Source organism: Furipterus horrens, unplaced genomic scaffold (genome assembly GCF_987537825.1).
Source record: "Furipterus horrens unplaced genomic scaffold, mFurHor1.1.pri manual_scaffold_6, whole genome shotgun sequence".
Classification (NCBI taxonomy): Eukaryota; Metazoa; Chordata; class Mammalia; order Chiroptera; family Furipteridae; genus Furipterus; species Furipterus horrens.
Genome location: NW_028327176.1, coordinates 104549170 through 104567052, shown reverse-complemented (window position 1 = coordinate 104567052; position 17883 = coordinate 104549170). Strand labels below are relative to the sequence as shown.

General features: G+C 43.1%; 1 long non-coding RNA gene across 1 annotated transcript; it reads right to left on the bottom strand.

The window, feature by feature from the left end:
- Positions 1 to 5207: 5207 nt before the first annotated feature.
- LOC150007153 (uncharacterized) lies at positions 5208 to 17675 on the bottom strand. Its single transcript, XR_016511789.1, has 3 exons — positions 17579 to 17675; positions 16888 to 17110; positions 5208 to 5971 (listed from the first exon to the last, which is right to left on the bottom strand). It is a non-coding gene; the product is annotated as an uncharacterized LOC150007153 (long non-coding RNA).
- Between the last annotated feature and the right edge of the window lie 208 nt (positions 17676 to 17883).

Sequence of the window (17883 nt, the reverse complement as noted above, 5' to 3'; positions counted from 1 at the left end):
CAGGAATCAAACCGGCGACCCCTTGCTTTGCGGTACAACGCCCAAGCAACTGAGTCACACTGGTCAGGGCACGAAGGTCAATTTTTATCTTAACTTAGCCTGTCCATAACTGGACAAGGGGCCTGGCCCTGAGAGGGTCTGCCCAAGGCCAGTTGGTAGTATGTGGGTTCTTGATGTCATGTAGGAAAGATTTCACAACATGAATCCTGGTGACTCTGAAGGTGTGTTTATTAAAGTTGGGCACAGTGAAACAAGGAAGGACTTAACATAGAAGAAGCAACAGGAAAGCCCAGGCTGGGCTGCCTTAGCTCACTAGGAAGTCAGAGAAAAGGGCGCCTTGGGGATGGGTTCAGGGGATTAGCCTGGGACAAATTGACACTGTCCATTTCTCCCCTGGTTACATGTCTCAGGCTCCCTTAGAGTTTAGGAAGAAATGAGGGGAGAAGAGAGAAAGGAAATGGCATGGGCTATTCTCAAGAGAGAGAGAGCACACACACTGCGTCATTTGTCTTGAGTTTTCATCTCTCTCTTGTGGGTGGGAATCTTAGGGAAGGTCTTAGGTGAGCATTTCAGCAGAATATGCATCAGTTTTCCAGGTGTGCTCATTCAGGGTTCTGGTCCCCACTGATTGCTCAGTGCCAGGGCAGGTGGTCGTTAGTCATTGCAGCTGGTCCTGATGTTGTTCCCCTGGTTTTGCTTCTTTTCTGGGCCTGGAGCTGAAATATAATTGAGGCCTAGATATTATTTCTAGGGAGGTGACTTTTTGTTTCTGGCTGTTTGGTCAGTTTGTTCAGCTAATTTTATTGAACAGAAAGGGTGTTTCGGCTGCCCACCGCTACCCATTGGCAAATTCCAGAGGCAAAGGATAAAGGTCTTTTATTCAAAAGCTACACATTCTGGGAAATGGCAGGCTCCTGTCTCAGGGCTCATCCCCTCCAGAACACCCAGAGAAAAATCCTGCTACCCTCCGCCACACCACTCTGAGGCTATGATCAGGGTTCCTTCTCCCACTTAAAAATACCATCCCTTGGAAACCACAGGCAGCTGTAGCACAACCATTCAGGCAGCTTAGCTTTTTCCCAGTTGCAGTCCAGCTTCCGGTTCTCCCTGGAGTCTGTGTGTGGGGCTGGCACTGGGGACCCAGGGTCACTGCCAACTACTGTGGCTGGCTGTGTGGGGGCTCTGTTGGGTCTATCTTCCGCAGCCAATCTCCTCCTGTCCCCAGGCTAGACTGACAGGACAGCACCTCTCCTGCTACCATGTTGACCTCTATGGTACACATGCTGCTGTGTCCTCTGGGACCAGAAGGGAGTAGGAGGAATTTTCCCTCTGTCAGTCACTCTTGCTAGTCTTGTGCAGACTTCAGGGCTGGGAAAATCTGTCATCACATGCCACAGGGCTTCACCTACACTGTCTTGGGTGTCTCCTGTGGCCTCTTCATGCTCTATGTCTCAGTTTCCGGATTTCACCTCCCAAGGAATTTTCCTAGCTTCTTACTATTCTGTCTCATGTCTACTGTTTTACATCTACGATAATGTACCTTTAGAATGTCAGGGTAATTTCCTTTCCTGTTTCTAAGCCCCTAAGGTGCAACCACTTCACTAGAGCAGAGAGCACAAAGCCCCTCATTGTTATTGTTACCTTGTTAATTGTTAACTGTTAACTATCCTATACCCACCTGTGTAAGAGAAGTGTGTGTCATTCATTTTCCTTTTTATCCAATCCCGGAGATTTTCCCACTTTGCTTTCTCCTGCCTTCCTATAAGTAAGATTAATTAGTGTCTTCCTCTATTAGGAAAAAGGCAGCCCACGCAGCTTGACTTGAAAGACGCCTAGCCACTCCCACCTCACTAAGTGGTTTTGGGAGCAACTCTGTGTATGTGGCAGGTCACAGGACTTGGGTAAACTTGACCACCGAAATTCCCCAACCGTTGCCTTTGACCACCCCACCTTTGAAGGCCACAGGATGGAAGTAGTTCTAGCCACAGCCTGCATCTGAATTTGAGATACCGTACTTGTTCCTCATACTCAAATTTTTGTCTATTTCTTTAAGTTGGCGTATCAATGTAAAAAACATTCAAATCTATAGAGAATTTTTATGAGTTTGTTTGAGCCAAATTGACAACAATTGCTGGGAAGCAAAACCTCAATGGTTGAGAAAATGCTCCAGAGACTAGCAGTTTTGCACTTTATTTTATACATTATAATAAAAAAGAGGAGATGTAAAGGGATTAGATGAAATCTGTTGGTGATAGAAATGTCCAAACCTGTAAGAATTTTTGTGAGTTTATCTGAGCCAAACTGACAACAATTGCTGGAAAGCAAAATCTCAATGAATTGAGAAAATGCTTTGGAAAATGGTGGTTGTACTATTTTATACATCAGAACTCAAGGGGAAGTCATAAAGGGGTTATATAAAATTCACTGGTGATAGATTAGGGAGGCTGGAGAAAGCAAGGTGGGGAAATCTCTGGGACTGGATAAAAAGTAAAATGGAGAGACACATATTTCTTTTACATTGGTAGGTACAGGATAGTTAACAATTAATGTTTACGGCACCTAGAGATGGTATTTTAGTGTTGGGGGAAAGCCCCGAAAATCTAAATTTAGGATCAATTCTGAAGAACTGACAGGCAACCTTATTCAAATTTATAAGAACTTTAATAGGAGAAACTTACATACATGGGCAAAGCAGCAGCTGCTCTAAGTGGTGGCCAGCAGAGAAGAATACATAGCCCTCCCAGGACAGGATCCCTTTTTCACTGGTGGTTAATAGTAAAACTACATGGTGGTTAGTCAATCAGACCACCAGGAAGAATAATGCATTCCTAAGTTAACAGATAACCTCAGGCAGTCCTCACACTCAATACATTCATTGACTTCCTTTGTGGTAGCACTCTATTCCAGTTTTCTGGGTAGTTAGCCAAGTCTGAGGCTACAGAGATTTATGAGCCCAGCATTTCCCAGATGCCTTTGCTGCTGGAGCCATGTTGCATTGCAATGAGTTCCCTGCTTTGGTGTGGAGGTTGTGCCCCGAGGGAATTGAAGAAGATTACTCTGACATTTGAAAGGTTGTTATTAGATGTGTTATCATAGATGCAAAAAGACAACTGGAAGAGACTTAGTTAAGGTGAAGATTGACCTTTGTTAGGGAAATATACAGGCCTAGGACGTAACTACCCACCAGGAACTGCTTTTAGTGAAAAAGTTTTAATTTCAGCCTGTCCTATGTGGCTACTTTTGGTCTCTGAGTTTGTAAGGCCATCATGTAGGCTTGTCAGGTTTAGTATGTGGCCCTTTTTGTTTGCACTATCATAATTGTTTTCACATTGCTTAACCCTTCTGTTCTCCTAGGTGTCTGAGTGAGAGCTCCATTACTGTGCTTCAGGATCCCCCTGCCTCTGCCCCTAGAGGCATACCTCTCACTCTCAGGGAAGCTTAATCACACTGCAGAACAGAGGAGGCAGGAAAGCTGGCCAGCACCCTGCCTCTTACTACTGGTTGGCACTGGTGTGAGCCGGAATATTGGGTTGGCCAAAAAGTCTATATGGTTGTTCCATAACATAAAACACACATTTTTCATTTTCACCAAAAACTTTATTGATTTGGATATTTTGAGTATGTTGGCTATCTCCTGTGTTGATTCTTCTCAATTAATGTCTTGATTTGATCGCTATCAACTTCAATGGGTCTACCTGATGATGGAGTATCTTCCAGTGAGAAATCTGCAGCATGGAATTTGCAAACCACTTTTGACACATTCTGTCAGTCTCAGTGCCTTCTCCATACACTGCACAACCACACAACCTTTCTCTTTTTTTAAGTTCCCGTTGTATTTTTACCTTTCTTGAAATAATAAAGCATAATATGCTGAAAATGTGCCGTATTTTCTTCCATCTTCAATATTAAAATGGGTACACAAAAATTCACCAATTTTGATTTTTTTTTAAAAATACACACTGATATGACAGCTATCACAATGCAATCTAACAAAATTGCTTCAAATGAAGTTAAAAACAACTAAGTGCTACTAGAGCCATGGTACAGAAAAAACCAAATGAACTTTTTGGCCAATGCAATACTTGATCCCATATTTGTGTTTAGAATAAAAATATAAAGATGATGATCATTTATTAAACAATGTTTTATTGAACAGCAGTTTTGTTTTCTGAACATTTCAGACACATTGTCAAAGATAAAAAGTCTTCAAAGCTTATTATGTACCCAGAGCTAGTTTTAGACCTTTACATGTATTTTCATTTCATTTTCGTGAAAATCCTATGAGGTAGATACTGTTATTACTATTCTCATTCTACATATGAAGAAACTCAGGGCCAAGACATCAAGCAACTTGCCCAAATGGCATAGCTGGTGGGGTCTGGTGGGCTGGGACTTGATCGCAGGCAGTCTGACACCAGTGCCCATGTCTAAACTCTACACCTTTGGATTATACACTCAGGGGCTTTCACATACCCAGCAGAATACATGGTTACAGACTAGCTCACAAATGAAGGCTTTCTTGGAAGGATATTTCTTTAAGGTGATACTAGTGGGTCTCACGCATGAAGCATTTTTTTTAGTAAAAGTTAATACATATCAGTAACACATGATAATAGAATTAATAGTTGGATTATAAAGATATCTTGTAATGAGGTTTTGTTTAGATTTTGAGTTTTTAAAAATATCTGGTCTTCCACTTTTCTAGTGCCCATGGACACTACCTTGTCCTTGAGCAATTGCCAAGTGCACTAGCAAAACAGCAATAGCTGCTGTTTCTTGAAAGATTATAGTTAGCTCTTTATATACACGATATTTTTAAGTCCTTAAATCAACTTTAGGTATCATTGTTCTTATTTAACAGATGAGGAAATTGAGGTTTATGGAATGTTAATTGAGGGAATATATCAGAGCTAATAAAAGAGAAGGGCAGGATTCAAACCCAGGTATCCCTGATTGCAGGCATGTGCAGATAAGCACTACACCTGCTGTGTGGAGACTTGGTGGGTCCTATGCATTATGAGACTACATTATGTCAGATTCTAGCATGTGAACACATGTGTTTCTGGAATTCAAACAACAAATGTTATTGAGCACAGGTTAAGTTTTGGGCATACACAGTCAAAGAAACAAATTTTGAAAGAGAGATTAGAAGGACAGGTCAGGATTTCTCCTTAGTAACAGGTAACAACTATTGAGAACTTTTTACATGTATTCTCATTTCATTCCACACAAAATCATATGTGGTGAGTACAATGATTATTATCACTATCCTATAGATCAAGAAACTGAATCACATGTATATGGCTTAGTAAATAGGTATCTTGGACTGAAGGATCAATAAAGCCTTGATGGTACCCAATGTGTCAAGCGTATTTGGTGTGCTGTATAAGAATTATTGTATCTTGGAACTAGCCATGCTGTGGCTTGCAATTCCTTTGAATTGTGCCGTATTCAGACATCCAATTTCTTTACTTAGACTGTTAGCCCTTTGTGAGCAGAAGTCCTGTCTTCAAGGTCTCATGCTCTTACCTTGGCTGGCCCAGAGCTGGCAAAAAATTCCATCCTCAAAATCTTTACTAACTGTGTATGTCAGGAGCATGTGAGTGGGTCTAGTTGTGGGAGTAAAGCCACCAAGCTCTGTGTGTTGAGCAGGAAAATCTTGCTCACTTTTGAACCCAGGGCTCCTCTTTATTCCCTTCCTGGGAGCACAGGAATATATGATAAAATCAGTCATTTTCTTAAGGAAAGTGTTAGTATGTAATTTCAGCCACAGGTGGGTCTTTTCTGTTTCTCCAAGGACTGGGCATTGCCAGCCCTGCTGTAGCTGGTTGAAGGGGACCAAACCTCTCAGGAAGACGGACTTGGTTCCGTTTGACCAGCCAGAGCAGGAGGCAGCTCCACTGGGAGGTGACTGCAGGCAGCCTCTAGCGTGAGGGTTCTTCGGTGTATACCAAGCATCATTGGTCCAAGCCTGCAACACAGAGAGAACCAGCATTAGCATGAATCAAAGCACAGTAGCTTGCCTTGTCCAGAACATCCACAGGATTTGTGAAAACCGTATATAATGTTTATTTTGAATTGCATGACTTTAATTTTCTTTCTTTGATCCTTATTTTTTTCAGATGTAATTATTGTAAAGAACTAAAAGGATATAGAATTGTAGAATATGGAAAAAAGTCTTTCATAATTCTCTCTTTCCATTTTCCAAAATAAATTTAACATTTGGTTTATATTCTTTGAATATCTTACATTTTAAGTTTTAAAATGATACTTTTTATTCAAATTTGATGCATATATAGAAGAGTGTATGTAATACATATGTAAGTTATGACATGTAGTGATAAAACCAATATCCACAAGCAACCACCCAGTTAGAAAAAGAACTTTACCAATACCATGGTGCTTCCTGATGCTTTTCCCAGTTTAGCTCTTTAATTTCTTCTCAGAGGTAACTATTATTCTGAGTTTCTTTCTAAATATAATTTAATGGCCTTTTAAAATAGTTTTTACCATTTATACATATATTCCAAAATAATATATTGCTCGTTTTTTAACATAATGATGTCATACTATAGGCATTCTTCTGTGACTTGATATTTTCACTTCAAATCATATTTGTAACCTTCACCTACAATGATTGGAAACTATAGCTTATTAATTTTTATTGGTTTATAATTTTCTACTAGGTGAACATGCTACATTTTATTTAGTCATTTTCTCAGTGATAGACCTTGAGGTTGTTTGGTTTGACAAATGGGTAAAGTGGAAACATTTTTGATTCTTCTAGATTTTAAAGGATGAATTTGGATTCCAGTGCATAAGAATGTATAGGCTGACTGTGCAAAGGAAAAGCAGTATTTACCAGTCCACAGCATCTGGAGGTGAAGCCAGAAATTTATGTTGTAACCTGCTCTTGGGGTGATTTTGATGCAGCTCAAGTTTGAGAACCATTGGACTCGAGAGATAACCATTAGTTTCTTTCTGCTTCCAAGTGTGATCAGGGGGTAGGGAGCTGATTAAGGAGACTCTCCCTAGAAATGTGATGTGGCTACCTTCATGATGTATTGTATTTGAACAGATGGCGAAAGATGTAGGAAGAAAGGATAGTTTGAATGATGCAAGAAAACTGCCCTTGGGAGTAGGCTTTACCTGCTCTTCTGTTTCTTCTCCCTGGTGAGGAGAAGTGTAACAAAGTAGAAAGCATGTGGCCCTGGTGTCATGCTTACCTAGGTTCAAATCCCACTGATGCTTCCTGGCTCTTTTGCTCTTAGGAAGTCATACAACATCTTTAAACCTGTTTCAACATATGTACAGTGGGGGAGCATACTGCCTTGCCTACTTATTGTAAAGCTTAGTGAAAACAGAGAAAAGATGGCCAACACTAAGTCCCTGGTGGGCACAATGGACACTTTCAGGAGTCGTAGAGTTCTTGAGACAATTCTGACTGCTTCTGAGGCCAAGAGTTTCATGCTCAACTCCAGCCTGTCCTTCACGTATTTCCCTTCCTTCTGTTGCAAGTAGACAACTAGGTCAAAGCGTACTGTGAAGGTGGTGGTGGTAAAGCAGTGGGTCCCAGCAACTGCGGCCTGGCTCTGGGAGGGTCTGTGCAGGGTGATGTTGAAGCATCTGTTCTGTACTGAGTCCCCTCAGTCTCAGCGTGCATTCTGCTGGCTCAGCAGGCAGGCATCTTACCTCCTTCCTCTTCCTACTGCCAATGGCAGAGGGGTCTTAGAACTGCTGCAGTCCAGCTTCCCCTCTGGCTAACCTCGCCCTCACCCCGCCGTCCTTGGCCAGCTCCCCCTTGGGGAACAGGGGGCTAGGCAGCTGTGGGGTGCAGCTCCATCAGGCAGTCTAAAATCAGGACGGAAAAAGTATGTGGGTCCAGCTCATCAGTCAGAACGTCATGCCTCTTGCAGTGTAATTTCTTCAAATCAGGACATTCCTCTTCATCATCTCTCTTCTCCTCTTTACTCACATCCTGCCCCGCCCACACAATACGCCCCCCCCAATTTCTGAGCAGACGACATGAAATCAACCTTAGGGTAAAGAAGGGAAAACTATCTTTAGAGCAGGTATGATTCAGAAAAGGGAAAGCGTTGTCATAGGAAAGAAGCACAAGTCTGAGGCAGCTGCCTGCTTTACAGGCATGAATGTTCACAAAATAAGGACCATAACTTTCTTCAGAAGATAATATGCCATAAGATGCCAATGTCAGAATCCTTATTCATACAAAGCACAGCGCTAAAGCAAGGTTTCCCAACCTTGGCATATTGACATTTGGGTCAGATAAGTCTTGGCTCTGGAGGGTTGTCCTGTGCATTGTAGGGTATATAACAGCATCACTGGATGCCAGTAGAACTCCCTAGTTGTGATAACTAGGAATGTGCCCAGATTTAGCCAGATGTGCCCTGGAGGCAAAGTCACCTCCCATTAAGAACCACTGACTTAAAGCTATCAATTTCTCTGGTCAGTCTTATCTCTGCTCCATCTCTAGTATTTCTGCCACATTCTTTAAGCTCCCTCCCCAAACCTCCACCCCCCAATTCCCTAAAGAGTACTGCTTGCGTGTCCTTGAAGGCCATGAGACAGCTGCCTGGTGTCTTGATGAGGGAGGTGGGTGGTGTCACCTGTGTTGCTGCGGTCAGGCCAGGGGTTGGGCCCTTGTGTTCTGGGTGCTCTCACCTCGGGGGGAAAGGCACCCTTCATCTCTGGCCACTGTGCATTTTTCTGCCACCTGCTGCACATACACATGTATCCTTCCTTTGTCCTTCCCTTTCCTCCTCATCCCACGACCTTGTTTTGCTGCTTCTTTGTTCTATTTTATAGCCCCTTTTTGTGCTACACTGTCACATCCTGTGGTGTCTCCTCCTGCGGTTCTGCTTAAGAACTCAGAGGGCACACTTAGTGTGGTCCCAGCCTGCATCTCTCACACACTCACTGACCACAGGCACGCAGCCAGCCTGGAGCTAGGGTTTAAGTGAGGGAGGAAGACTCTCTCAGCCTCCTCCCTCATTTGAACTGCTAGGGAAGGAGAAGGCCTGCGCCTTGGGTGAATGAAGTATATCTCCTCGTGCTCAGAGTCTCTTTCTAAATCCACCACCTTCTTGGTGTGAGTCCAGCCCTTTCAGGTCAGGGCTGGGAACCCTGGGGATCAGGAAGGAGGGGAGAGAGGGACCTAGCCGTTTGATGAGTGAGTCACTAGTTTAGTACCTCAATCGTTTCCCCTAACAGCCTCACTCCAAAGTGCTGCTTGGCCACAGGGCTGGGATGGGACGTGGAAAAGATAGCAGAACAAGGTCAGGGGCCTGGCTATGTGACCCGAGGCTGTGGCCTCCTGGGCTCACAGCACCTGCCTTTTTAACTGCAACAAAAGCCCTTTGAAATGCAAAAACTGCTGTGGACACAGATGATGAGAGAGGAAAGACACAGATATAAAAGAATTACAGTTCAGTTTGGTTAGCAGAAACGTCTCATCTCAGGAGCATGACTGGATGAAGGAGCTGGGAGGTCAGGGCTGATTCTGTGAAAAACCTTTAGGTGACACGGCCTCTCGCTGCCAAGATGGCATGAGGTCTGGCAGGCTGGGAAGACAGCCTGAACTCTTGGGCCTGAACTCTGGAACATCCAGAGGAAGAGAAGGGCCTACGGGAGAGCAGCCCACACAGAATTCGGAGGCTCTCTCCCCTTGCTGAGGGAGAGCCTTGCTGGCACAAAGCCCTGATGAGGAGGAGGGTCACGCCTCTGGGTGGGACCATGGGACCAGCGAAGAGGCACTTGCCGAAACCACACACTTCCTTACATTCCATAGCAAAGTAATCCGTATGGGGATATAAAGAAGCATGTGGCCTCGGGAAGCAGTCTTGGCCCCGGCTTCCTCCACTGTCCAGGTGCAGCCGCATTTCAGATGTGGGCCACTCACTCCATCTCTCCTCCACTAAGTGGGAAACAGGGGGTGGGGTCCCTGGGACCTTGTCTCATCTACCCTGTCCTTCCCCCCAAACCAACCCGGAACACACCTGTTGGGAGAAATGGCAGTGCTTTTTGGGGCCCTATATCTCCCCTGCTGTTTGTTCAGAAATAAACAGCACCCAAGTTTCACTGGCTTATTTTGGTGCAGTTATATTCTTTATTACTATTATTTCATTTAATAGCTGCTGCTTTATACATTTCAGTATAATTCTTTTTAAATGTTTACACTCCCATGAAGGGAAAATAATAATAATAATAATAATAATAATAATAATAATAATAATAATAATAATATTAAAAGAAGAGGGAGTACAACAGAGGAATATTCTGTACTGAGAACAAATTCCACTTAGAAACAGCCAGGCCCTCCTAGTGTCCTACTGTATGTCTGCCGTGCGCGCGTGTTGAAGCCTGCAGCTGCCAGGGCAGCATTCCAAGCGCGATTGTTCATTGTGGGAAGGATTTTTTTCTTTGGCTTCTGCTCCCCCTAGCCTATCACCTGCCTCACAAGCTGTGAGGAAAGAGCCACGGAGTGAGGGATGCTGGCAGCTGTTGAGCCACTTGGGGTCTGGACAGCCCACCCTGGCTAGAGGGCAAAGGGGTCTTCATCTTCATAGCATCTGATTCTCTACCAGGAAACAGAGAATGTGACAACAGAAGAACTGCACCTCAGAGAAGGGTTGAGGTTCACAGCACTGACAAGGGTTTAATGAAATCTAGTGACAAAATTAATAAAAAGAAGAGTGAAATTTTTTTCAAGCTTACTCTATGAAAGGAATCATTTTTGGTGCTTTGCTTATATAACCTCTTTAAATCCATGACTCAGTGCAGTAGCTATCATTTTTGTCTGGTTTTACGTGTAAATAGTAATCCTTTAAAAAAAACTAATCAGGTTGGAGAGAGAGTCTTGGATCACCCCATGGTAAAGAGTTGAGAAGGAAGGAAGCGAAGAAAACGCTATGGGATTGATGCTCTGACATTAATTCCTCTACAGCTGTGCACTTGGGGCACTGGTGGTGGTGATGGCTCAGAAACCATACTTTGTCTCAAAACAAACAGGGAAATGTCCTCGGCACTCCAATCAAAATCTGACTTTGGGAATCATCCAATAGCTCATTTAATCCAATTGAATTGCTATATAAGCGTTTGTGAAAGCATAGTCTTCCAGATTGTCCAGTGGAAGCCTCACATCAGTGAGAATGTGGGGCTGCTTTTCCTCCCCCACATGTGGGGGCTGTGGCCAATCAGAAGCAGAGGTTGACGGGGAGGGAGGCAGCAGTGCCAAGGAGGAGGTGTGGCTGTCCCTCCGAGAAGGTGAGAATGTCTTATCTCTTGTAGGGAGCCAGGGAACTTAAGAGTCAAGTAGAGGTTCATAAATTTGTCAGGTCAAAATCTCCAAAGTGTTTGTCATGTGAGTTTCAGAAGTGGGTGTTTGCATAGATGAGAGACCACCATGTGTTTTAGTCCAGAGAACTAGGAAGAGCCAGCTGAGGTCCAGAAGGTGATTAATTCATATAAGAATACAGAAGATATAATTTTTTAAAAAAAGGAAAATTCTGTGAGATAACCAAGACATGCTAGCCATCCTGGGAGCCTGTCCTTAGCATTTGGGCATGACTGTTTTTGCCTTTTTGTCAAGGCCAACCTCATATAGTCAAAAGTTACTTAAAAGTTTGCTTCAAAATTTTCAGGAAAAAAAAAAACCATCAAAAAAACTTTTAATAACCAATTACTTTATTGATTCTGAATCTCCTCTTACTTTTTCTGATCATCTAACATAAGACGCCAGGAAGGAAACTCATGGAACAGATTAGAAAATGGGCAGGCTGAGAAAACAATACAAAAGAAACAACTACAATGAAAATCAAAACGTTTCAGACCAGGCCTAAATGAAAGGGAAAAAAATCTAGGATGGGGAATATAAAGACATGTTCCTCTGAGTTTTGCATAGGGCAAAAGTCATTCATATGGTCATTAGATGTAGGTATTTTTTTTAAGATTATTAGTTTCTTACCTGCCCAAATCGTCTGAATTTGGCAGCTGATGTTAATAGAAAGAATGGGGAGCTATAAGGGGCACCCGGCCACTTGGCAAAATCGCCACCTTTCTATCCCTCATTCATGTAGTGGTTGGGCAGCTGCTCTGCCCACCACATGGTGGGGTGAAGGTTAACGAGGTAACACATGAGAAGGTTGTGAGTTTCATGGGAGAACAGACCCATGGCAACACAAAATGTCACTCAGCATGTTATCGAAAACAAGATTTATTTCCCCTCTCTCTGCCCTGAAATCACACAATTTTTCAAAGGCCTTAATTAATAAACTGTTCTTTCCCTTATTTCCTGAGAGACAAGTACCATTTGAAAGCATTCAGCACTTAAGTAACAGTAAAGGTACCATCACAGGCATAGACAGCCAGCACCTTTTCCCCCTATTTCTTTCACTGAGCAGAGCAGGCTTTGAACATAAATGACTCAAACACAACATCACAGGGAAGTGAGGATGATGATCACCCATTAATGGTCCTCAGAAAGACTCTCTAATTAGGGAAAAATCAAGGATATGTTAAGACAGAGAGAAGTCTGAATTATAAGCTAACATAAGGTTATTGGCAACAGAGAGGTATGTAGGGAAGAAGAGCTTGGGCATCTGTGCATTCTTGCTCCGTAACCTTGAGCAAGCTACTTAGCCCCTTTGAGGCTCGGTTTTCTCATCTATAAAGTGAAAATAATAATGCTTACTCTACAGGAGGCTTCAATGAGATAGATTTATATAAGGTGCTGTGAACACAGTATTAGAAGCCTACTAAATGGTTTATGTTACTATTAGTACTGTTATTTAATATTAATTAATATTAATACAGCACCTGAAACTACTCACTGCATGGAAGTCCTTATATTTGATCTACTTTAATGGGTTTCATTCTCATGACAGTTTCATATAAGAGGTGATTCTAAGATACATGGAAAAGCTTAACTGGTATAAAAATATTTTTTTAAAAACAATTTTTATACTTTAATATGCCTGAAAAGGATTTGTTAAGGAAAGGAGTTCATCAGTATCATTTCTGACAAGAATTCTTAAAGGTTTTGAATATCGAGGGTCCAGTCTCATTTTCAGGACCTTTTTGAAAAGATGTACGTGTATATGGTGAGATACTCAGACTGACTCTTTATTGACCATTTGGCTTTTGCTTCTTATGACAGGTCTGACTTTAGTTAGCTAGCCCTTTGCTGGGTGAGGAGAGGAAACCAGGAACTTCTGTAACCAAATCACCTGTGCCTCGCTCTCTGAATTTCTAATATAGGCATCTTAGGTCTCCCAGTCCCTTTTCTGTCCTACAGTCTTGAAAGTTTAAAACAATCAATAATGGTTTCTTAAAATGTAATCAGAATTGCCTACTTTTATGGGGATGAGGACCCTGCTAGTGTTTACAGAAGGAATATTTGGTCTGCCCAGAGGTATCCACCCCCAAATCTGAGCACTTGTGACCTTATGCAGTTACCTCTGCTGGTGTTCTTGGTGGTTGTCCATGAAACAGAGGCTATTCTGGAGTTCACCAGATACAAGCCAAATTATTTGGGGCTTACCATCATCTGGCTGAGGAGGTAGGAAATAAAGCAGAGGCCCCTCCTTTTAAGGCAAGCTTGGGGTAGTATGTCAGGATAGGATCTTATTTTTCCTAAGGCACAGCCAGAACATCTTGCTATTTTTAGAGGACTGGCCAGTTCTGAATGTTGCTTCAGTCATGGGCATGAGTCCCCTTTTAACTTTCCAGGGGCAGCCAAGAGCAAGGCCAGCTCCAAGAGCCCATCTTCTCTCCCTGCAGCATCTTCTGAGGATCCCTGCTCAGAAGAGGGGAGTATCGGTGGCATTTTCCATCACTGATGTCCTTGTCCTGCTACTCCTCAGAGCTAGAGTGCTAGAGCTGGGACTTCAAGGAAGGAGGGGGCAAGGAGATGGAGCCAACATTATACTAAGTTGTTTACTTATTTATACTTCCAGCAATTCTGTGAAGTACATTTGATTACACAGGATGAAACTATCTCCAGCAATTTAAGTAATTTGGAGACTTAGATTGGTGAAGAAACTTGCCCAGATCACACAGCTAGTATGTGGCTGACCTATGACTTGAGGCCCAAGGTACACATTTGTTCTAATACACTCTGTTTCCCAAACTTGCCTGATCCTTAGTGCCACGAAGGCACTAATTAAAACTGCTGTTCTCTACACCCCACTTCAGAGCCATGGGATTGAAATCTCCATGGGAACGGCTGGGTATCCATAGTTTTAACGAGCACTCCCAGGTGATTTCTGTGCTCAGCAAATTTGGGAAAAAGAAAAAACAGTTCTAGGAGAGTTGCTCTCAAACTGGAGTGAACATTAGAATCAGAAGGGACCTTGTTAAAATGCAGATTCTTCTGACTGGCTCTCAAAGGTGCTGAAATAAGCCACCTGGGCCAGGGCCCAGGAATCTGCATTTTTGCAGCTATTCTCAACTTATTCTGCTGCCAGTGAGTAAAAGACTTTGAAACAAACATTGATCTAATAATAGACAAGACAGACAGATATGGATGCCAAAGTAATGAAATCAATACTGGAAAAGACTCATTTTACAAGAGTCTAAGGAAAATTAGTTTGGATTAAAGGAAGAATTTCAGTAAACATGGTGACCAATGGTTAGGAACAGGATGATCCCTCTCCACACATGAACAACTGACATGCTAGTCACAGAAAGGTGAGCGGGTACTCTTGTTCACACCTGACCACTACTGTCTTATCTTTGCAATGTTCCCTGTGCTCAATTTCCACCTGGAATGTTCTTTTCCCTTTGCCCATCTTCACTAGTTAAAATTCCTCTTTTTGAGGCTCAGCTCCAAAGACACTTTCTCCACAAAGTTCGCTCCCAGTTGTACTCCTCCTCCTCTTAGTTCCTGTTGTTTCTCCTGTACATGGGCACACAACACATCTTACCTTGCTGTTTGATTCTTTGTGTGCCTGTCAGGCGTGTGACTCCTCCCATGAGCACCAGGGTCCTGACAGCTTCATTTTTGATTTTCCATACCACCTACTGCTTTAGTGAAGACCTTTTGCATAGTAAGGGTGAAGCAGGTAAAGCTGCTACCACCTCCACCACACTCAGAGAGTGCTTACTGAGTGGAGGCACCGTTCTCAGTGTTGTAACAAGTCACTTATATTATAAATGATCTTTTTTTTTTAACAGATGGAAGACACAAGGCACTGAAAGGTGGTTGTTTGTGGAAGGATCTCTTTTAGAAGCTATAGCCCTGTAGATGACCAGAGTCACAACTGTAAGGAGATCTGAGCTCTGTGGGTTCAGAAAGGAGCACTTTAAAAAATCTTAACTTTCTAACTCAGGGTATCAGAGTCACCTGGAGAGCTTGCTAAAACACAGATTGTCAGGTCCCACCCTCAGAGTTTCTGATTCAGTCTGTCTGGAGTGGGATTTTAGAATGTGCATTTCTAATGAGTTCCTAGGTGATCTAATGGTGCTTATCTGCGGGGACTATATCGAGAACCACGGCTCTTGTTCAGTGTTTCTGATGCTCAACAGTTCAAGAGCAAGAAACTGTCCCTCACATTCTGAGCTTCCTAATAACGAGGAGGTGGAAGAGGAGTAAAGCCACAGAGAAGTCAGGAAGGTGGCTCTTCAAGAATGTGATTGTAGGAGCTTTCACCAATGAGGATGCAGACAGGTGGCCTACACCCCAAAGAGTAGGCAACCCTGCCTGTGAAGTTACTCAGTTTTCAGCTTGAGGGGTTGTACACTACTGGGAATCATCCCTTTGCCTTCCAGTTCTTACCAATAAACCTTGAGCGAAATTTGGTGAAAAGTGGTGAAAAATGGATATAAAATAAGGTAAGTTTTTGTTGAGAAGATAGCCCAACAGAGGGTCCACTAACTCACACAACCTCCTGTCATATTTGCAGAGAGATCATATCGATAATATAATGTTAAGATAACATATTAATATGGAATAATTGGAAAGCTCTTTAGCTCCAAAATATTTTACTTCTTCTTCTTATTATTTACTTATTTATTTATTTTGTGAACCTATTAAACTGAGTGAGAATCAAGAATTGCTTAAGGTCCAGAGAACAAGTAAAAGAATCTGGTTCTTGTCCTAGTTTTCCAAAGAAATGCATTTTTGGGGAACTTAGTTTCTTCATGTTTTTCTTAAAAAAAGAATTAATATTTCACATAGTCTTAGTGGAACATCTGTGGGGTTATCTGAAGAGAACACTCCCATTCAATGACTGCATATTTGAGAAAAATTACATATAATAAATAAGTTCCTTCGAGTTGCTTTGAAGAAAATTTCAACATGCATTCAAAATATCTTACCAAGGTACTGAAAGGGCAAGCCCCAAGTTCAAGGTTATGTGCTGTCAAATTCTCATCCATCACTCCTCAAACCCCAGCTATTCTTTAAATAATTGACCAGCCGCTACTTAAGGTGACATGCAAGATCCTCTGCCCAGGAGCTGCCTTTTATGGTCCCTCTGTCTTTCACACCCACCCTCCCCCTCTGCCTTTGCTTCAAGCCCCAGCACATGGAAACCAGTCCATTCTCAATACTTACTAGTCCACCAGTCATTCCCACATACTGCCAATGTGGGCAGGGGTGAGTTCTCTCATTCATTTCTCCTCGCCTAGCTCTGCCTGATAGATCTGGACTGTAGCGTTCCTCCCCCACCTGCAGGAAGTGCAGCACGCAGGACAGGGCGCTTCACCTGCTCCCACAGACACTGCAGTGCTGGCTTCAGCTGACAGAAGCAGATCACCCGCAGGGCTTCCCAAAAAATGCACCAAGAAAGAAAGACAGATGGGCAAGGCAGGAACGGCCAGAGGACAATTAGAGGAGAAAGCAGCGTGGGGGAGCAGCTCAGAACTTACGTGGGGAAGAGTTGCAGTCAGGTCCCTCCTCCTCTCGTGCCTTCTTCCGTGAGAGGCATCAGCCCCATGGGGTGTTTAGAACACGGAGTGTTAGTATTATTATTATTTTCCAGAGCTGGCAGTGTTGGCTTGCATGTCTATGCCTTCCTGTCAGAATTCTCTCAAGGAAACAGCAGCTGGTGAGCTCAGAAATGTCAGTCAGAATCTTGGCCTAGTTTGGGGCCTTGAAGATTTTTACAGAAAGTTAAAAAGGTTTCTGGGCCAGTGTCTCCTTTGGGTTTTCCCTCTCCTGCTTCTCACCATTTCCATCTTCTTCTTCCTTTTTTTTTTTTTTTTCCATTTTCACCCCAGTAGCTAGTTACTTCAATTGCCTGCCTCTGTCTTTCTCATGGTCCCCTCTTGGGTACAGCTGTGGCTCTCTTTCCAGCTTAGCCTAATTGCCTGGTGATTTTCTAAGCATTTAACTAGTACTTGTGTACTTCTTGCTTATTTTGTCTGCTTACTTATTCCCTTTTCGTCCCTTTCCTGCCATTCTTATCTTTGTAATCACTATCCTTCTGGTCAACCAGAGAAATCATGTCTCCCCTTTATGTGCATCCCCTCTCCTGAGAGTCATTCTTCCTCCCTATTTGTGCCCCGTCCACTCATTTGCCTCTCATCCTTTTACTTCTGCCATTTGTTCCAGCTTTACCTCTGCCTGTGTCCTGTCTAGATGTGACCCAGCTTCAGATTTGCGCTTCTCTCCTCTTCTCTCCTCCCATTCCTCTGACAGTCTTGCTCTCTGCCTTGTCCTGTCTCAGCTCTCTGACAGTGGACCTCTTCCTTTTTGTACTCTGCAGCCTGTGCCCCCCACCCCCCCCAGCACACTCTCCCACCTGTTTGTGTCTTTTATGGGCCTTGGTCATGTCCATGCCTTATGGCCACCTCAATCACACAGTGACGGGCCTCTGCAAGCTGTTAAATTACACCTCTTCAGCTGTCCCATTGCAAGGGGAA